The sequence below is a fragment of the Somniosus microcephalus genome, chromosome 1 (genome assembly GCF_052327205.1).
Source record: "Somniosus microcephalus isolate GS21.2 chromosome 1, FLI_Smic_1.0, whole genome shotgun sequence".
NCBI classification, from domain to species: domain Eukaryota; kingdom Metazoa; phylum Chordata; class Chondrichthyes; order Squaliformes; family Somniosidae; genus Somniosus; species Somniosus microcephalus.
In genome coordinates, this window is record NC_140987.1 from 344,814,977 (window position 1) to 344,837,803 (window position 22,827).

Sequence of the window (22,827 nt, forward strand, 5' to 3'; positions counted from 1 at the left end):
CCATTGCCTTGTCTGTTTGGCGGTGTCTCGTAGCTGGTCTGCTGTGTCCTGAGTACAGGCTGAGAACATGGACTCTATCTCGGTTTTGAGGTTGCGGCGTCTGCTGTAGAGCTGGTGTATGAGATGGTTGAGGCAGAGTCTCTCAGCATAGTCTGTGTTGTAGGTCGACTTGAGTGGGTTCGTGATCTGTAGTCCTTTCGGGATCTTATCTACTTTCTTGCATCTCTGTAGAAACTTGATGTCTGTGTCGATATGCGCGATCTTCTTGGAGATCCTCTCCACTTTGAGCCGGCAGTTTGTGGTGTCGATAGTAGCCATGGTGTGGAGATGCCGGTGTTGGACTGGGGTGGACAAATGTAAGAAGTCACACAACACCAGGTTATAGTCCAACAGTTTTATTTGAAATCACAAGCTTTCGGAGCGCTGCTCCTTCATCAGGTGAAGTGGAGAGATGCATAAAGACACAACTTATATAGCCAGAGAATAATGCCAGATGATTACTGACGCCTTTGATTGCTGTGATTATCTCTCTGCCGAGGTGTGATAAATGGCAGTTAGAAAGATTACCTGTAATCATCTGGCATTATTCTCTGACTATATAAGCTGTGTCTTTATGCATCTCTCCACTTCACCTGATGAAGGAGAAGCACTCCGAAAGCTTGTGATTTCAAATAAAACTGTTGGACTATAACCTGGTGTTGTGTGACTTCTTACATTTGTCCACCCCAGTCCAACATCGGCATCTCCACACCATGACTAGCTATAAGGGCAGTGCGACTCTATCCCGGCTGTTTCACACTAATTGTGGAGTCAGTTTCATCATCTGCAAGTTTCGCAGTTCAGCTGCAGCTGGTAAAGTTAACTGAACCACGATGATGTGAGAGTTTGAACACAAGGACGAGAATTTTAAAAAGGAGGTGTTGGTGGACCGAGAACCAGGGTAGGTCAGTGAGCACAGGGGTGATGGGTGAACGGGACTTGATGCGAGTTAGGATACGGGCAGCAGAGTTTTGGATGAACTCAACTTTCTGGAGTGTGGAAGATGGGAGGTCGGCCAGGAGAGCATTTGAATAGTCAAATCTAGAGGTAACAAAAGCATGGATGTCATGCAGCACTAGGAAAAAAATGTCACACTGAAAGAAATGAAGCCTGCACCACATGGAACAATGGTTTATTAATTTACTTATTTAACAGTAGTCTAATTTTTTTTTAAATACCCTCTAATTATTCTTACAGTACAAAATCTTATCAGGCAAAGGATACAGAATGGATTCAGTTAGTCGTGGAAGTGATCTGAGATTTTATGATGAATGAGTATGTTTTAATTATCTGCAGTACATACTTACAGAATTGGAATGCTGTGTCTCATTAATTCATCGTTCAGCCCTTCCACTGGTAAAGGACATCAACAGCTTTCTAAATGCAGTATTAAGCTCCCTTAATCTACCCCCAACATCCAATACTCTGGGCTTTGTTTTCCAGTCTCACTGACCTGGGCCTATATACACAAAATGATATACGTCAAACAAATATTTCGCAGGTCCTTGAATCAAAAAGAGTGCAAACCGCTGGAGGCAATTTCTACATTTTTTCTCTCAAAGTTCATATGATAAGAATCTATTAATAAAACGCGAAGCACCCTAGCCCGGCCATGAAATGTACATGGCCAAGATGAATGCAGCTTCATTTGTTCCATTTCTATATCTGCTCTATGTTAAAATTATTGATTTATTATTTCTAAGTGTCCAGTGTTGAGCTGATCTACATACAATCAAGTCCATACATTCCAAAGGGAAGTTATTTCACTCCCATTGGTTTGCCGGTTAAGTACTGGATTTATTTTGCATTTCTATAATATAAAATCGCAAACATTATTTCTATAAATGTTTAAAGGCAATTAGAGTAGAACGCTTTAAAGCACAGTCTTTATTTACATTGGTGGCACATGGATTCCATTTAAAATACTTCAATTCAGCACACAACCTTTCATAACAAAAAAAACTTGCAGAAGCTCTTTGTTCATTTTACATAATTGAGCAATGTACAAGGGCACACTGGAGATATGGGCCTAGAAATTCGATCTGGCCCTAATACGGGGTGTGCAGGGGACGGGGCAGCGTGCGCCTGTCCACCTGGCTGCAGGGATTGGTACTGTGTGCTCATTATTGGGAGTCAGGCGTGCAGCCAGTGCTACCCACCCTCTTCATCGGCTGTGAGCCAGTTTATGTGAGGACAGGGGAAATTGGGCAAAGGAGGAGGGAAGAACTTCCATTTTTGTGGTGCCTTTTACATCCTCAGGACATCCCAAAGTGATTTCCAACCAAGGAAAAGGGGAGACACATTCTGGCTGCAGGCAACAGGGAAACCTCGCAAGTGGAGAAATGGCTGAAACAGGTTCAGAGAGGGCACCCATGTTCTTCAATGCAGCACTGGAGACCCTGGTCGAGGTGGTGACACTCACACTGCTGTTATGGAAGCTCAGAAGGCTGCCCGCTTGGATCTGGTGATCGGTGTTGACCGGGGCTTCCAGAGCGTCGCATCACTCCTGCACTCTGTTCTCATGCAGAGCCGTAGGTGTGCTGAGGCACAGACCCAGGAGAGTGGCCTTGGCTCCATGGGAGAGGAGCCTGCTGCCTTCTCTCAGGATGATGGCATGCCTGTTCCCCCACCAGCCATTCTGCTAGTGCCCTTGTTAGCCAACGAGCTGGGCCAGCCTGACCCAGCCCACACCAAGATGCTGCAGTCGGCAGCCGGGCTCTCAACTCTCAAAGTTGCTCGAGGTCGGCCACTACGGCCATCTGAAGTGTCCTCAATGGAAGCTCAGCAATCTTCCACCTGGCAAGCTGTAGCCATTGGGGATACACTTTGTAGCAGCAGTAAGATATGTGAGTGAGCACAAAAAACAGGCACTGCTGTGAGGAGGATGCTGAGAAACTCCAGGATGATTTGGACAGGTTGGGTGATTGGGCAGAAGCATGACAGATGCAATATAACGTGGATAAATGCGAGGTTATCCACTTTGGTGGCAACAACAGGAAGGCAGATTATTATCTGAATGGCAATAGATTGGGAGAAGGGGAAGTGCAACGAGACTTGGGTGTCCTTGTGCACCAGTCGCTGAAGGTAAGCATGCAGGTGCAGCAGGCAGTTAAGAAGGCAAATGGTATGTTGGCCTTCGTAGCGAGAGGGTTTGAGTACAGGAACAAGGATGTCTTGCTGCAGTTGTACAGGGCCTTGGTGAGACCACATCTTGAGTATTGTGTGCAGTTTTGGTTGCCTTATCTGAGGAAGGATGTTCTTGCCATGGAAGGAGTTCAGTGAAGCTTCACCAGGCTGATACCTGGGATGGCAGGAGTGACGTATGAGGAGAGATTGGGTCGATTGGGCTTATACTCACTGGAGTTTAGAAGAATGAGAGGGGATCTCATTGAAACTTATAAAATTCTGACAGGACTGGACAGACTAGATGCAGGAAGGATGTTTCCGATGGTCAGGGAGTCCAGATCCAGGGGTCACAGTCTAAGGATAAGCGGTAAGCCATTTACAACAGTATAATGAGGAGGAATTTCTTCACCCAGAGTGGTGAACCTGTTGAATTCTCTACCACAGAAGGCAGTAGAGGCCAATTCATTAAATATATTCAAGAAGGAGCTGGCTATATTTCTTAAGGCTAAAGGGATCAAGGGGTATGGGGAGAAAGCAGGGACAGGGTACTGAATTTGGATGATCAGCCATGATTGCATTGAATGGCGGAGCAGGCTCGAGGGGCCGAATGGCCTACTCCTGCTCCTATCTTCTATGTTTCTATGTTTCTAAGGGGTTGCACAAGGGTCATTCTTATTTATTCCTATTAAATATTGGACAAAGATGGACTTGAGTTGTCAGTTAATTTTTGTTGTTGATGTTCATATTTATAGTGAAGTGAGGGCAAGGCACATGAGGCTGGACTGAAGGAAAGAAATTGGATGGTGGTAGTAAGGATGGTGGTGATGAGGAGTGCGGTACTGTTGGTGTATTGGGGATGGGTGGGATGGAGCAGGTGAAATGGTCTTGGTAGCAAGGTGCACTGGTGGTTGATGCTGCTCAACCTGTTCCTCCATTTCATGCTGCTCTTCCTCCAGCACTTCTTGCTGCCCAGGTGCTGGTGAGGGCTACTCCTTCATTCGAAAAAGTTATGCAGCACAATGGCTCAAAACTGGATATCCTCTCAAAGCTGTACTGCAAGGATTCTCCCACATGGTCCAGGCAGTGGCAGCGTTGCTTGAACACAGCAACTGCTTGATGATGTTTCTGGCGGCGGTGTGGCTCTCATTATAGGCCAGCTCTGCAACTATGTGTGGGTTCCAGAAAGGGAAGATTGTGGCTGTTATGTTCATTAATAACTAGACATTCTTATTATGAACAGCTAGCTTCTAGCTAGTCATTTATTCAGTACATGTTCTCTAGGTACAGCATCTGTAGAGATTCAGCATGTGTACTTCTGTGTGCAGGCAGCCATCTTGACTACTGCCTTGTGGGTAGCCTAGTGCATCATGGGTAGTGTAGTCTTAAACACATACAACTAAATATACAGCTCTACGGCTCCATCTAGTGTACCACTCTAGAATGACATGTTATTGATCATTACATCCCCCTTTCTTTGAGGTTAACAAAATCAATATCAATCAACTTTCAAGAAAAACGATAAAGATGATATCAGTAACACTTTTGTTAGTGCTCTGTAAACATAAATATTTTCACAACAGTCAATTCATTTTCAATATAGTTTTTCTTTGTACTCAAAGATTAAGTCTATCAGGCTTTTTTACTACACGTGTGGGTCTTCTCAGCACGGGTAAGTCTGATGTGTTTTCATGAGATTGTTCTGGTGGTGAGTGAAAGATTCAGTTGCGGCATTGTCATCAATCTGCTCTTGGATAGTTTCTTGTGTTTTCAGGAGGGAACGGTGGTTCCTCCTGAGAATCTGTCCTTCCTCAGTTCTAACAGTGTATGACCCATACTTCCTCAAGAACTGTAGCTTTCCTGTTCCATGCATCTGGATCCTCAATCCTGACAACATCATCCCTTGTCAATGGTTTTAGAGTTTTGGATGACTTGTCATAGTATGATTTCTGTTTCAGCTTTAATAGTTGAAGTCTCTGTCTCAGTTCCTTACTTTGCTGTTCTTTTGCACAGCAGGGTAGCATGGTGCGCAACTTGTGACCCATTAGTAGTTCAGCAGGTGAAGAACCAGAGTCTAAAGGTGAGGCTCGGTAGCTCAGCAGGGCGAGATAAGGATCAGACTTGCTTTCTGTCACTTTCTTCAGTAGCTGCTTGAGAACTTGAACACCTTTCTCTGCCTTACCATTTGACTGAGCATACAAAGGACTGGATGTGATGTGCTGAAAGTCATAATGTGCTGCAAACTGTTGCCACTCCTTACAGATGAAGCACGGACCATTGTCGCTAACGGCAATCCTGGGAATTCCATGACTGACGAAGATGGATTTCACATGCATTATGACACTGCTTGCTGTGGTGCTTGAGAGCAGCACCATCTCAGGATAGTTAGAATAGTAGTCAATCACTATTAGATAGTCTTTACCATTCAAATGAAAAAGGTCCATACCAACCTTTTGCCATGGTGCTGTTGGTATGTCAGCTACTATCATTGGTTCCTTTGTTTGTTTGTTTTGGTGTTTCTGACATGTCTCACATTTGCCTATCATGTTCTCAATGTCCTTATTTATGCCAGGCCAATAAACAGTGTCTCTTGCTCTCCTTTTGCATTTTTCAATTCCGAGGTGTCCCTCATGAATCCTTTTGAACATGTCTTGACGTAAAGCCTGTGGAATGACTATTCTGTTCTGTTTTAGTAATAGTCCACTTGCGACACTCAATTCTGACCTTATGTGAAAGTATTTTGGACAGGAACCTTTTGGCCAACCATGATGAATGTTCTCTATTACTGTTTGTAACACTGTATCTTTTACTGTTTCTTCTGCTATTTGCTTTGATTTTGTGTCTGACACGGGCAGCGCAGCAGTGACCATACTCACATGAACATCCACGTCTTCTTCAGTAGAGCTCACATGACTCATTGTGGGTGCTCGGGATAGTGCATCTGCTAACATTATGTATTTGCCTGGTGTGTAGATCAGTTCAAAGTCATATCTTTGCAGCTTCATCATGAGTCGTTGAATCCTTGGAGACATCTCATTCAGATTTTTTTTAATGATGGCAACCAGTGGGCTGTGGTCTGCCTCAACTGTGAAGGTGGGAAGTCCATATATGTAGCCATGAAACTTTTCTAGTCCAACTACCAAGCCTAGACATTCCTTTTCAATCTGGGTGTATCGACACTCAGTATCAGTCATAGACCTGGAGGCATAGGCAACAGGCTTCCAATCTTCACCCTCTGCTTGTAGCAAGACCGCGCCTAGGCCATCTTTTGATGCATCCATTGACACTTTGATTCTCTTTGTTGGGTCAAAGAAAGTGAGTACAGGTGTGGTTGTCAGCACTGTTTTGAGGTTCATCCACTCTTGTTCATGTCTTTCTGTCCATGCGAACTCATTTGTTTTATGTAGCAGGTCTCGCAGACAGGTTGTCTTGGCTGACAAGTTAGGAATGAACTTTCCAATGAAGTTTATCATCCCCTTGATGCGTAGTACTCCTTTTTTGTCAGTGGGTCGGGGCATTTTGAGTATGGCGTTTACTTTTTCCATATCTGGCTCTATTCCTTTACCAGATAGAATATCTCCTAGGAAAGTGACTTCCTGGACGCCAAACTGACACTTGGCTTTGTTGAGCTTCAGTCCATTCCGGCGTATGCTCTGTAGCACTTTAGTCAGTCGCTCATTGTGTTCTTTCAGTGTGGAGCCCCAGATGATGATGTCATCAACATAGACCCGGACTCCTTCCAGACCTTCAATTATGTGTTCCATCGCTCTATGAAAGATTTCAGATGCAGATATTATCCCGAAAGGCATTCTGAGGAAACAATACCTGCCAAATGGTGTGTTGAACGTACAGTATTTGGTGCTCTCTTCATCCAGTTTTAGTTGCCAAAATCCTTGTGAGGCATCAAGCTTTGTAAAGTATCTGGCACCTGACATTTCACTGGTGATTTCTTCTCGCTTGGGAATCTGGTAGTGTTCATGTTTTATGTTTGCATTTAAGTCCTTTGGATCCATGCGTATTCTTAGATCATTGTTCTTTTTCTTTACACATACCATGGAGTTAACCCAGTCTGTTGGCTCTTCGACTTTCCTGATGACTCCTAGTATGGTCATTCTGTCCAGTTCTTTCTTGAGCCGGTCACGCAGGGGTGCTGGAACTCTTCGTGGAGCATGTACCACTGGCTGAGCATTCTCCTTTAGCTGGATCTTGTAAGTGAATGGTAGAACTCCAAATCCTTTGAACACATCCTGGAAATTACTCACTACAGAATCCACTGAGTCATCTGGTCTGCTAATGGCACAGTTTATACGGTAGACTCTCTTGACCAGTTCTCAGTCCTTACAAGCTTTGTCACCCAGTAGTGAATCAAGTCCTTCAGCCACAACAGAAAATATGAGATGATGCACTTTGTCTTTGATTGTCACTTTAAGTCTGCATATACCTAAGCTATCTATTTTCTGTCCATTATAGCTCTTCAGTAGTACTGACTTTTTCTGTATTTTGGGCTTTTCTTTCATGTTTTTAATGTCGCTCATACTGATTAAGTTTGCTTTTGCCCCAGTGTCTAGTTTCAATGTAACTAATGCTCCATTTACCTGCAGTGGGATCATCCATTTGTCCTCTTTTACTGCATTAACTTTATGTTCAGCATTGTTTATTCCTGAGGGCTGCACATTTTCTGTATCCTTTTCTATATTGTCACATGACACCATTCCTACAAAAATTGTCTCACGTAAATCAGTGTCCTCAATCACATTGACTTGGACTTGTTGCACTTTCTTTGTTTTTACTTTTGAAAAGCATTGTTTGGCAAAGTGATTCTTTCCATGACATTTTGTGCACATTTTTCCAAATGCTGGGCATTGTCTTAACTGGTGTTTGCAACCACAGCATTTACAATTAAAAATTCCTTCCTCCGATTGCTTTTCATTTCTGTTCTGCCCATGTTTCACCGACAGCAGCACTTACTACAATCGCATCATTAGTGATTTCACTGAAAGTCTTCGCATGTTTTTGAGCTAGCTCGCTGGCTTGGCATATTGTCACAGCATTTTCCAATGTTAGTTCGGTTTCTCTCAACAGACGTTCCCTGACCATTTTATCATGAATACCAAACACAATTTGGGCACGAATCATGGATGCTTTCAGCTCAGAGAAATTACATGTCTGTGCTTTCAGTTTCAGATCGGTCACAAAGCTATCAAAAGTCTCATTTTGCCGCTGTGTCCTTGAACGGAACACGTATCTTTCATAGGTCTCATTCTTTTTGGGAGAACAATGTGTATCAAATTTCTTTAGCACATCATCTAAATTTTCTCTGTTCTCCTCTGGATTAAATACAAATGTATTAAATACCTCTATTGCCTGTGGGCCTGCAACCGTGAGCAGCAATGCTACCTTCCTTGCGTCTGTCTTCGTACCGAACCTGATGGCAGCAATGTAGAGTTCGAATTGTTGTTTGAAAGCCCGCCAATTGTAGTCGACATTTCCCATGAGATTCAAACCTCCTGGTGGCTTCAAAGACTCCATGTCGTGTTTCACAATGTTTAGCAGATTTTCAAAACTCCTGGTACCATGTTATGTTCATTAATAACTAGACATTCTTATTATGAACAGCCAGCTTCTAGCTAGTCATTTATTCAGTACACATTCTCGAGGTACAGCATCTGTAGAGATTCAGCATGTGTACTTCTGTGTGCAGGCAGCCATCTTGACTACTGCCTTGTGGGTAGCCTAGTGCATCGTGGGTAGTGTAGTCTTAAACACATAAAACGAAATATACAGCTCTATACAGCTCTACGGCTCCATCTAGTGTACCACTCTAGAATGACATGTTATTGATCATTACAGTGGCTGGCCAGTCACTGGTGGATCGGTGGGGGGGCGGGGGGAGGAGAGAGGAATGAGGCTGGCCTCAGCATCATTAGTGGGGGTGGGGGAGGTGCGGCGGTCCGGGGAGGCAATCAGAGGCACCGTGAGGGGGTCTGCGATTGCGGGGGGCGGGCTAGGCAGGGATCCTGAATCCAGGAGGTAGGTATAAAGGCACTTAACTCCTGGATGAGTCCTCGCCTTGCTGTAACTGTCGGGCTTTATGAGGTGTTCAAAACCCGACCAGCTACAGTTAAACACAAAATGGCGGTTAAAGAAGAGGCATCCAGCCTCAATATAATGTTTAAATAGATGTCCTGCCCTCTGGAAGTGGGATGGCTGCCCATCATCCGTCTTGCCGCCATTAAAACCAGAAGTGGGCAGGTTGGTGGCGGGTTCAAGTAGGGATTCCAATTTTAAAAACTTTAACCACCCCCACACTCCAAATCTACCTGTTTTTCTTTTAGGTTAAAATTCCCCCCATAATTTCTGTTTGTTTTATGTAACTGAATTCCCCCAAAGTTTGGAGAATGTTACAATGCAGAAATAAGCCATTCAGCCCTTGAAGTCTGAAAAGGTGCTATTCTCCACTTGCATCACCCAGTCTAATCCCACTCTACTGCTCACTCTCCATACCCTGTAATGTCCTGCTCAATCTAATCCCACTCTCCTGCTCACTCTCCATACCCTTCTAAGTCCCACTCAGTCTAATCCCACTCTCCTGCTCACTCTCCATACCCTTCAATGTCCCGCTCAGTCTAATCCCACTCTCCTGCTCACTCTCCATACCCTACAATGTCCCGCACTGTCTGATCCCACTCTCCTGCTTACTCTGCATACCCTTCAATGTCCCGCTCAGTCTAATCCCACTCTCTTGCTCAATCTCCATATCCTTCAATGTCCCGCTCAGTCTAATCCCACTCTCTTGCTCAATCTCCATATCCTTCAATGTCCCACTCAGTCTAATCCCACTCTCCTGCTCACTCTCCATACCCTTCAATGTCCCACTCTGTCTAATCTCACTCTCCTGCTCACTCTCCATATCCTTCAATGTCCCACTCAGTCTAATCCCACTCTCCTGCTCACTCTCCATACCCTTCAATGTCCCACTCAATCTAATCCCACTCTCCTGCTCACTCTCCATACTCTTCAATGTCCCACTCAGTCTAATCCCACTCTCCTGCTCACTCTCCATACCCTTCTAAGTCCCACTCAGTCTAATCCCACTCTCCTGCTCACTCTCCATACCCTTCAATGTCCCGCTCAGTCTAATCCCATTCTCCTACTCACTCTCCATACCCTTCAATGTCCCACTCTGTCTGATCCCACTGTCCTGCTTACTCTCCATACCCTTCAATGTCCCGCTCAGTCTAATCCCACTCTCCTGCTCAATCTCCATATCCTTCAATGTCCCACTCAGTCTAATCCCACTGTCCTGCTCACTCTCCATACCCTTTAATGTCCCGCTCAGTCTAATCTCACTCTCCTGCTCACTCTCCATACCCTTCAATGTCCCACTCTGTCTAATCTCACTCTCCTGCTCACTCTCCATACCCTTCAATGTCCCACTCAATCTAATCTCACTCTCCTGCTCACTCTCCATACCCTTCAATGTCCCACTCAGTCTAATCCCACTGTCCTGCTCACTCTCCATACCCTTCAATGTCCCGCTCAGTCTAATCCCACTCTCCTGCTCACTCTCCATACCCTTCAATGTCCCGCTCAGTCTAATCCCACTGTCCTGCTCACTCTCCATACCCTTCAATGTCCCGCTCAGTCTAATCTCACTCTCCTGCTCACTCTCCATACCCTTCAATGTCCCACTCTGTCTAATCTCACTCTCCTGCTCACTCTCCATACCCTTCAATGTCCCACTCAATCTAATCTCACTCTCCTGCTCACTCTCCATACCCTTCAATGTCCCACTCAGTCTAATCCCACTGTCCTGCTCACTCTCCATACCCTTCAATGTCCCGCTCAGTCTAATCCCACTCTCCTGCTCACTCTCCATACCCTTCAATGTCCCACTCAGTCTAATCCCACTCTCCTGCTCACTCTCCATATCCTTCAATGTCCCACTCTGTCTAATCCCACTCTCCTGCTCACTCTCCATACCCTTCAATGTCCCACTCTGCCTAATCTCACTCTCCTGCTCACTCTCCATACCCTTCAATGTCCCACTCTGTCTAATCTCACTCTCCTGCTCACTCTCCATACCCTTCAATGTCCCACTCAATCTAATCTCACTCTCCTGCTCACTCTCCATACCCTTCAATGTCCCACTCAGTCTAATCCCACTCTCCTGCTCACTCTCCATACCCTTCAATGTCCCACTCAATCTAATCCCACTCTCCTGCTCACTCTCCATACCCTTCAATGTCCCATTCAGTCGAATCCCAGTCTACTGCTCACTCTCCATATCCTTCAATGTCCCACTCAGTCTAATCCCACTGTCCTGCTCACTCTCCATACCCTTCAATGTCCCACTCTGTCTAATCCCACTCTCCTGCTCACTCTCCATACCCTTCAATGTCCCACTCAATCTAATCCCACTCTCCTGCTCACTCTCCATACCCTTCAATGTCCCACTCAGTCTAATCCCACTCTCCTGCTCACTCTCCATACCCTTCAATGTCCCGCTCAGTCTAATCCCACTGTCCTGCTCACTCTCCATACCCTTCAATGTCCCACTCAATCTAATCCCACTCTCCTGCTCACTCTCCATACCCTTCAATGTCCCACTCAGTCTAATCCCACTCTCCTGCTCACTCTCCATACCCTTCAATGTCCTACTCAGTCTAATCCCACTGTCCTGCTCACTCTCCATACCCTTCAATGTCCCACTCAATCTAATCCCACTCTCCTGCTCACTCTCCATACCCTTCAATGTCCCACTCAATCTAATCCCACTCTCCTGCTCACTCTCCATACCCTTCAATGTCCCACTCAGTCTAATCCCACTCTCCTGCTCACTCTCCATACCCTTCAATGTCCCACTCAATCTAATCCCACTCTCCTGCTCACTCTCCATACCCTTCAATGTCCCACTCAGTCTGATCCCACTCTCCTGCTCACTCTCCATACCCTTCAATGTCCCGCTCAGTCTAATCCCACTGTCCTGCTCACTCTCCATACCCTTCAATGTCCCACTCAGTCTAATCCCACTCTCCTGCTCACTCTCCATACCCTTCAATGTCCTACTCAGTCTAATCCCACTCTCCTGCTCACTCTCCATACCCTTCAATGTCCCACTCAATCTAATCCCACTCTCCTGCTCACTCTCCATACCCTTCAATGTCCCACTCAGTCTAATCCCACTCTCCTGCTCACTCTCCATACCCTTCAATGTCCCACTCAATCTAATCCCACTCTCCTGCTCACTCTCCATACCCTTCAATGTCCCACTCAGTCTAATCCCAGTCTACTGCTCACTCTCCATACCCTTCAATGTCCCACTCAGTCTAATCCCACTCTCCTGCTCACTCTCCACCCTTCAATGTCCCACTCAGTCTAATCCCACTCTCCTGCTCACTCTCCATACCCTTCAATGTCCCACTCTGTCTAATCCCACTGTCCTGCTCACTCTCCATACCCTTCAATGTCCCACTCTGTCTAATCCCACTTTCCTGCTCCCTCTCCATACCCTTCAATGTCCCACTCAATCTAATCCCACTCTCCTGCTCACTCTCCATACTCTTCAATGTCCCACTCAGTCTAATCCCACTCTCCTGCTCACTCTCCATACCCTTCAATGTCCCACTCAGTCTAATCCCACTCTCTTGCTCAATCTCCATATCCTTCAATGTCCCACTCAGTCTAATCACACTCTCCTGCTCACTCTCCATACTCTTCAATGTCCCACTCAATCTAATCCCACTCTCCTGCTCACTCTCCATACTCTTCAATGTCCCACTCAGTCTAATCCCACTCTCCTGCTCACTCTCCATACCCTTCAATGTCCCACTCAGTCTAATCCCACTCTCTTGCTCAATCTCCATATCCTTCAATGTCCCACTCAGTCTAATCACACTCTCCTGCTCACTCTCCATACCCTTCTAAGTCCCACTCAGTCTAATCCCACTCTCCTGCTCACTCTCCATACCCCTCAATGTCCCACTCAGTCTAATCCCACTCTCCTGCTCACTCTCCATACCCTTCAATGTCCCACTCTGTCTAATCCCACTCTCCTGCTCACTCTCCATACCCTTCTAAGTCCCACTCAGTCTAATCCCACTCTCCTGCTCACTCTCCATACCCTTCAATGTCCCACTCAGTCTAATCCCACTCTCCTGCTCACTCTCCATACACTTCAATGTCCCGCTCAGTCTAATCCCATTCTCCTACTCACTCTCCATACCCTTCAATGTCCCACTCAGTCTAATCCCACTCTCCTGCTCACTCTCCATACCCTTCAATGTCCCGCTCAGTCTAATCCCACTCTCCTGCTCAATCTCCATATCCTTCAATGTCCCACTCAGTCTAATCTCACTCTCCTGCTCACTCTCCATACCCTTCAATGTCCCACTCAATCTAATCCCACTCTCCTGCTCACTCTCCATACCCTTCAATGTCCCACTCTGTCTAATCCCACTCTCCTGCTCACTCTCCATACTCTTCAATGTCCCACTCAATCTAATCCCACTCTCCTGCTCACTCTCCATACCCTTCAATGTCTCATCCAGTCTAATCCCACTCTCCTGCTCACTCTCCATACCCTTCAATGTCCCACTCTGTCTAATCCCACTCTCCTGCTCACTCTCCATATCCTTCAATGTCCCACTCAGTCTAATCTCACTCTCCTGCTCACTCTCCATACCCTTCAATGTCCCACTCAATCTAATCCCACTCTCCTGCTCACTCTCCATACCCTTCAATGTCCCACTCTGTCTAATCCCACTCTCCTGCTCACTCTCCATACTCTTCAATGTCCCACTCAGTCTAATCCCACTCTCCTGCTCACTCCCCATACCCTTCAATGTCCCACTCTGTCTAATCCCACTGTCCTGCTGATGCTCCATACCCTTCAATGTCCCACTCTGTCTAATCCCATTCTCCTACTCACGCTCCATACCCTTCAACGTCCCGCTCAGTCTAATCCCACTCTCCTGCTCAATCTCCATATCCGTCCATGTCCCACTCAGTCTAATCCCACTCTCCTGCTCACTCTCCATACCCTTCAATGTCCCACTCAGTCTAATCCCACTCTCCTGCTCATGCTCCATACCCTTCAATGTCCCACTCAGTCTAATCCCACTCTCCTGCTCACTCTCCATACCCTTCAATGTCCCACTCAGTCTAATCCCACTCTCCTGCTCACTCTACATAACCTTCAATGTCCCACTCAGTCTAATCCCACTCTCCTGCTCACTCTCCATACCCTTCAATGTCCCACTCAGTCTAATCCCACTCTCCTGCTCACTCTCCATACCCTTCAATGTCCCACTCAGTCTAATCCCACTCTCCTGCTCACTCTCCATACCCTTCAATGTCCCACTCAGTCTAATCCCACTCTCCTGCTCACTCTCCATACCCTTCAATGTCCCACTCTGTCTAATCCCACTCTCCTGCTCACTCTCCATACCCTTCAATGTCCCACTCAGTCGAATCCCACTCTCCTGCTCACTCTCCATACCCTTCAATGTCCCACTCAGTCTAATCCCACTCTCCTGCTCACTCTCCATACCCTTCAATGTCCCACTCAGTCTAATCCCACTCTCCTGCTCACTCTCCATACCCTTCAATGTCCCACTCAGTCTAATCCCACTCTCCTGCTCACTCTCCATATCCTTCAATGTCCCACTCAGTCTAATCCCACTCTCCTGCTCACTCTCCATACCCTTCAATGTCCCACTCAGTCTAATCCCACTCTCCTGCTCACTCTCCATACCTTTAAATGTCCCACTCAGTCTAATCCCACTCTCCTGCTGACTCTCCATACCCTTCAAAGTCCCACTCAGTCTAATCCCACTCTCCTGCTGACTCTCCATACCCTTCAAAGTCCCACTCAGTCTAATCCCACTCTCCTGCTCACTCTCCATACCTTTAAATGTCCCACTCAGTCTAATCCCACTCTCCTGCTCACTCTCCATACCCTTCAAAGTCCCACTCAGTCTAATCCCACTCTCCTGCTGACTCTCCATACCCTTCAATGTCCCACTCAGTCTAATCCCACTCTCCTGCTCACTCTCCATACCCTTCAAAGTCCCACTCAGTCTAATCCCACTCTCCTGCTCACTCTCCATACCCTTCAATGTCCGGCTCAGTCTAATCCCACTCTCCTGCTCACTCTCCATACCCTTCAATGTCCCACTCAGTCTAATCCCACTCTCCTGCTCACTCTCCATACCCTTCAATGTCCCACTCAGTCTAATCCCACTCTCCTGCTCACTCTCCATACCCTTCAATGTCCCACTCAGTCTAATCTCACTCTCCTGCTCACTCTCCTTACCCTTCAATGTCCCACTCAATCTAATCCCACTCTCCTGCTCACTCTCCATACCCTTCAATGTCCCACTCAATCTAATCCCACTCTCCTGCTCACTCTCCTTACCCTTCAAAGTCCCACTCAGTCTAATCCCACTCTCCTGCTCACTCTCCTTACCCTTCAATGTCCCACTCAGTCCAATCCCACTGTCCTGCTCACTCTCCATATCCTTCAATGTCCCACTCAGTCTACTCCCACTCTCCTGCTCACTCTCCATACCCTTCAATGTCCCACTCAGTCCAATCCCACTGTCCTGCTCACTCTCCATACCCTTCAATGTCCCACTCAGTCTACTCCCACTCTCCTGCTCACTCTCCATACCCTTCAATGTCCCGCTCAGTCGAATCCCACTCTCCTGCTCATCTCCATAGCCTTCCATGTCCCACTCAGTCTAATCCCACTCTCCTGCTCACGCTCCATACACTTCAGTATCCTGCTCAGTCATAGAAACATAGAAGATAGGAGCAGGAGTAGGCCATTCGGGCCCTTGAGCCTGCTCCGCCGTTCAATGAGATCATAGCTGATCGTCCAATATCAGTACCCTGTCCCTGCCTTCTCTCCATATCCCTTTATCCCTTTAGCCTTAAGAAATATATCTAACTCCTTCTTGAATATATTTAATGAATTGGCCTCTACTGCCTCCTGTGGTAGAGAATTCCACAGGTTCACCACTCTCTGGGTGAAGAAATTCCTCCTCATCTCTGTCCTAAATGGCTTACCCCTTATCCTTAGACTGTGACCCCTGGTTCTGGACTCCCCAGCCATCGGGAACATCCTTCCTGCATCTAGTCTGTCTTGTCCTATTAGAATTTTATAAGTTTCAATGAGATCCCCTCTCATTCTTCTAAACTCCTGCGAGTATAAGCCCAATTGACCCAATCTCTCCTCGTACGTCATTCCTGCCATCCCAGGTATCAGCCTGGTGAATCTTCGCTGCACTCCCTCCATGGCAAGAACATCCTTCCTCAGATAAGGCGACCAAAACTGCACACAATACTCAAGATGTGGTCTCACCAAGTCCCTGTACAACTGCAGCAAGACATCCTTGTTCCTGTACTCGAACCCTCTCGCTATGAAGGCCAGCATACCATTTGTCTTCTTAACCGCCTGCTGCACCTGCATGCTTACCTTCAGCGACTGGTGCACAAGGACACCCAGGTCTCGTTGCACTTCCCCTTCTCCCAATCTATTGCCATTCAGATAATAATCTGCCTTCCTGTTTTTGACATCAAATTGGATAACCTCGCATTTATCCACGTTATATTGCATCTGCCATGCTTTTGCCCAATCACCCAACCTGTCCAAATCATACTGGAGTTTCTCGGCATCCTCCTCATAGCACACACGCCCACCCAGCTTTGTGTCGCCTGCAAACTTGGAGATATTACATTTAGTTCCCTCATCTAGATCATTAATATATATTGTGAATAGCTGGGGTCCTAGGACCGATCCCTGCGGTACCCCACTAATCACTGCCTGATAATCGGAAAAAGACCCGTTTATTCCAACTCTTTGCTCTCTGTCTGCCAACCAGTTCTCTATCCAAGTCAATACCTTGCCCCCAATCCCATGTGCATTAACTTTACACGCTAATCTCTTATGCTGGACCTTATCGAAAGCCTTCTGAAAATCCAAAATACACCACATCCACTGGTTCTCCCTTATCTATTTTACCAGTTACATCTTCAAAAAATTCCAGTAGATTAGTCAAGCACGATTTCCCTTTTGTAAATCCATGTTGACTTTGTCCGATCCTGTCATTCTTTTCCATGTGCTCTGCTATTACATCTTTTATAATGGACTCTAGCATTTTCCCCACTACCGATGTCTGGTTTACCGGTCTATAATTCCCCGTTTCCTCTCTACCACCTTTTTTGAATAGTGGGGTAACATTAGCTACCCTCCAATTCATGGGAACTGTTCCAGAGTCAATCGAGTTCTGGAAGATGTCTAAAGCCACTCTCCTGCTCACACTCCATACCCTTCAATATCCTGCTCAGTCTAATCCCACTCTCCTGCTCACTCTCCATACCCTTCAATGTCCCACTCAGTCTAATCCCACTCTCCTGCTCACTCTCCATACCCTTCAATGTCCCACTCAGTCTAATCCCACTCTCCTGCTCACTCTCCATACCCTTCAATGTCCCACTCAGTCTAATCTCACTCTCCTGCTCACTCTCCATACCCCTCAATGTCCCACTCAGTCTAATCCCACTCTCCTGCTCACTCTCCATACCCTTCAATGTCCCGCTCAGTCTAATCCCACTCTCCTGCTCACTCTCCATACCCTTCAATGTCCCACTCAGTCTAATCCCACTCTCCTGCTCATTCTCCATACCCTTCAATGTCCCACTCAGTCTAATCCCAGTCTACTGCTCACTCTCCATACCCTTCAATGTCTCACTCAGTCTAATCCCACTCTCCTGCTCATGCTCCATACCCTTCAATGTCCCACTCAATCTAACCCCACTCTCCTGCTCACTCTCCATACCCTTCAATGTCCCGCTCAGTCTAATCCCACTCTCCTGCTCATTCTCCATACCCTTCAATGTCCCACTCAGTCTAATCCCACTCTCCTGCTCACTCTCCATACCCTTCAATGTCCCACTCTGTCTAATCCCACTGTCCTGCTGATGCTCCATACCCTTCAATGTCCCGCTCAGTCTACTCCCACTCTCCTGCTCACTCTCCATACCCTTCAATGTCCCACTCAGTCTAATCCCACTCTCCTGCTTACTCTCCATACCCTTCAATGTCCCACTCAGTCTAATCCCACTCTCCTGCTCACTTCCCCATAATGTTTCTCATTTACGAGCAACTATCTCAATCTCATGTAAAAGGATTTATGGGTCTGTCTCAATGGTGGTTTGCAGCAGTGAATTACACATTCTAACCAATCTCTTTGTAAAGTTAGTTTTCTAAGATCCCTTTAATTCTTTTTGAGGTTATCTTAAATTGATGATCTGTTGCTACCCTGTAACTGACCAGTGGAATCTATCAATCACTTCTCATAACCTTTCAGAATCTTAAAGACCTCTAACAAGTCACCCTTTAATCTACTCTGTTCCAGTGAAAATGCCCTAACTTCTCAAATCTCTCCATAATTGTAACCCTTCACCCCTGGTAACAACCTAGTGAATCTACATTGCACCTTTTCCATTGCTTTAATATTCTTTCTGTATGGGGTGCCCAAAATGGTACACAGTACTCCAGTTGTGCCTTAACTGAAGGTCTGGTATAAATATGACATTATCTCCTTGCTGTTGAATTCTGTGCCTCTCAGTCCAAACCCAAGAGCTGCATTGGTTGATTTTATGTCCTTATCTATTTGTGCTGCCATTTAACTAACCTGCACAGCTGTACACCATGCTCCCTCTGCTCCATTTAACACCTTACCATTTAAAGTGTATTTCTGTTCCTTATTACTTCCAAAATGTATTTCTTCACACTTTTCTACACTAAACCACTTTTGCCATTTCTTGGCCCAGCCAGCTAGCCTATCTAAGTCCTTCTGTAGTCTTTCACAATCTTTGTTACAATTTGCCTTACTTGCCCATTTGGTGTCACTAGCAAATGTTGATATTGTTCCCTCAAGTCATAAGCCCAGTTTATATAATAAATAAGAGCGGCCCCAACACAAACCCCTCTCGCCACACCTTATCCTTCCAAGAAGGTACCTCCTAAACATAACCTTTGCTTTTTGCACTCTAACCATTTCTCTATTCATGTGGGCACCTTCCCCTTAATACCATGCGCCATTACCTTTGCCATGTCTCTTATGTGGTACCTTATCAACTGTCTTTTTGAAAATCCATAGAAAGCACAGCTGCTGCATTTCCTTTATCGCCCTCTCTGTTATTTCTTCAAATAATTCTATAAAGTTGGCCAAGCATGACCTGCCATTAAGAAATCACTGCTAACTGGTCTGGATTAGTTCCAAATGCTTAGTAATTTTGTCCAGTATTATGGACTCTAGTAGTTTCTCAACAATTGAAGTGAGATTAACTGGCCCATAATTTACTATCTTACCCTGTCTCTGTTTTTGAAGAGGGGTGCCACATTTGCTACCCTCCAGCCCTATGACACAATAGTCCTTCCCAAAGAATTTTGGACATTTAGAATTAGAGCCATTGCTGCTTCTTCCCTATATTGCCTCTTTCTTCTCTCCAAATGGTGTTCTGCATCCTTCACCCTTTTAGTGAGCACAGTTGAACAGTTCAGTCACGAGGTGGCCATTAGACAACTGAGGCGAGTGGGTTTGAACCCTCACTGATGGGTAGCAAGTACCAGATCCTTTTCACAAGCAGCATGATGAATAGCAGGGCTCACCGTAAAACGTGCGAGTGAACTGCCATGTTCCTGCTGACCACAGCATGGAAGTACACCATACTCCATCAAATATTGAATCTACCAGTTAGAGGTGAGGAGCTTTAAACAGGAGATGCTTGCCTCTTTCCAATCAAATCACATTAGGCACTAAACCCTGGAAATATGAGCGCACAGTCTCATAAGCACCATTATGGACGTGTCCCCTAGCAGCTGTTGTCTCAGGTCTCTGAGTTTCCTCTCCACCAAACATGACAGGCACTTGAAGGAACATACACAGAGCAGCTTGCCCCATGCCAGTTGCCTTGACACTCCAGAAGTCCAAGTCCAGTGGCATGTATCAGGCTTGATTGAAGTTCTTATTGAGGGCTTTTGGCAAAGCGGCATGCCTGCTACGACATTTGACTCCCCCTTCAGTGTAGTATAGTGATAGCTCGGTGTAGATTGGAACTCTTCCTCACTACAATTCATCCACCTTTTTTTTTTACCTCTAATCCACCTCATAGCTTGGCCCTGGATCTTGCCCATCGGCTGGAGGAATCTCCTCTATTGTATTCCTAGGGGTTCTCAAGCACTAAGAACACTTTGGGCACATGTCTCGCACTCAAATTTAGCTCTTCTGCTAAAGTGTCTGCCACTAAAATGACTGCTGCTGAGCCAGCTTTCCTGGTTAATATATCTAGTCCAGTGATCATGTTGGTCCAGATGTGCATTCACAAATTCCACCAGCATATTCATCAGGAAAGAGATGGTCAGCAGCATTTAAAGGAGTTCTTTGTTCATCCGATTCCATTAGTATGCTGCTAAGCTAGTGAAGGAAAATTAAGGGAATACTTATCCCTTTAAGACATTTGAGGCAGAGCTGAAAGGCTCACTCACTCCTGAATTGGAACACAATGTCCTGAGCTAGTTATTGACACTTCTTTCTCTCCTCCTAGTGTGTTGTTTACAATACAGGAGAAAGCCTCATTACTACAACCTACTTCATCCACGTTGGTTAGAAATGCTGTAGATTACTTCAAGTAATGTGTAAATACTTACACAAATATTTCTATAGCTAATATTTAGTGGAATTTGTTTTTAATTTGTATTTATACAAGTGCAGAAAACTCTTGTGCTTATTAGACAGTCATGTTGCTTCTGGTGTTTTGGTCTCCTTACCTAAGAAAGGATATACTTGCCATAGAGTGAGTGCAGCAAAGGTTCACCAGTCTGATTCCTGGGATGGCAGGACTGTCGTATGAGGAAAGATTGGGTCGACTAGGCCTGTATTCACTAGAGTTTAGAAGAATGAGAGGGGATCTCATTGAAACGTATAAAATTCTGACAGGGCTGGACAGACTGGATGCAGGGAGGATGTTTCCCTTGGCTGGGGGGTCTAGAACGAGGGGTCACAGTCTCAGATGCTGGCTAGGACATTTAGGACTGAGATGAGGAGAAATTTCTTCACTCAGAGGGTGGTGAACCTGTGGAATTCTTTACCACAGAAGGCTGTGGAGGCCAAGTCACTTAATATATTTTAGAAGGAGATAGATAGATTTCTAGACACAAAAGGCATCAAGGGGTATGGGGAGAGAGCGGGAATATGGTATTGAGATAGAGGATCAGCCATGATCATATTGAATGGCAGAGCAGGCTCGAAGGGCCGAATGGCCTACTCCTATTTTTCTATGTTTCTATGTTTTCTCTCACGTATAATTTTACCAAGTAAGGCGATGGTAAAGGTAAAACAGAGACTTCAGAGTCGATCTATCTCCTCTGATGTTGACATGAAGAATTTGTTGAAAGGATCAAGACTGAAGCATAAGTTCTCCTTCTCTATCACTTCTGAGAAGAAGACCAATCTTTGCTGAGCCTTACCAAATCTACCATGAGAGCTTCCAACATAGCAGGCCATTAACACACCTGAAAAATGCACTCCCTTTCCTTCCTGTCCAATGTACCCATAGCTGACACTCGACAAGATAAGAATACGTGAAACAGTGCTGCCACACCCCCCACTCCACGTGTCAGGACAGTGGCAGGAGTTGCACTGTAGGCCAATGCATCAATTGGGGTTGAAGTGCACACTTGAGAATGGGTGATTCCAAGGCAATTGGCCAAATTATGAAACATATCAGCAGTTTGGATTTGAAAGTGATATTGCTGGGAATGAGATTCTTTTAGCTTCTGCCCCAGGATCAGCCAGTCCGAACATAGACAAACAACTCTAGTGTGATCAGTCAATAAGCATTTCATTACAAGGTCCACAGATCAGTGCAAATGTACACTGGGGATAGGATGCTGGTGCAGGAGAGGCAATTCAGTGACTATCAGTATCTCACTGATGGCAGACTTGCTCCCCAGAAACACGAGTCAGCTTTGGAAATGGACTGCATGAAGCAATTATCTTGAAACTTTTACAAACATGGGGACTTGTATAACTGGCTAAAGATTGGCAGGTTTCCATCATGGTCTATTTTACTGATACCAGTTTTTTTTCTCCAAATATTTTTAATAAATCCCAAACTGCCGTGTTGGGATTTAAACTCACATTCTGTGAATTACAAGTCCAGGCCGCTGGATTACTAGTACAGCAACATAATCACTACACTACCTTACCCGGCCATTACAGAAGACACTTTCCCGCGGACGGGAGGAAAGATCATGCAGCTCCACTGCAAACGCCTCTTGGAACGACTCATGCGTTTCCCAATTAGCGAGCTGAACCATTCACGATCTGTGCCTAAAAAAAGCAATGTCTGATTAAAAAACAAACTGAGCTGGAACTATGTGATGCATTGGGTTAGCCAGACAAACCTGATGGGGTGAGAGACGTCTCTCTGTTAACTGTAAGGGCCCCAAATGAAATAAGCTTGGGAAATATTTAACAGTTTTCCTAGCAGGGGTGTGAAGTCACACCAAAAAAACTGAGAATAATTTGGCACAAATTGGCACTTAATTAGCAATATCTCTTGGAGCTGTTAGTGTGGGAAGTGAAAAAATCC

The 22,827-nt window shown here is 45.7% G+C and overlaps 1 long non-coding RNA gene across 1 annotated transcript in view; it reads right to left on the reverse strand.

Moving 5' to 3' along the window:
* The window catches only part of LOC147124947 (uncharacterized), a 144,602-nt gene extending 122,041 nt beyond the window's left edge, over window positions 1–22,561 (reverse strand). Inside the window, exon 1 of the long non-coding RNA XR_015079288.1 lies at window positions 22,442–22,561. This is a non-coding gene — a long non-coding RNA (uncharacterized LOC147124947). The remainder of the gene's footprint in view (window positions 1–22,441) is intronic.
* Between the last annotated feature and the right edge of the window lie 266 nt (window positions 22,562–22,827).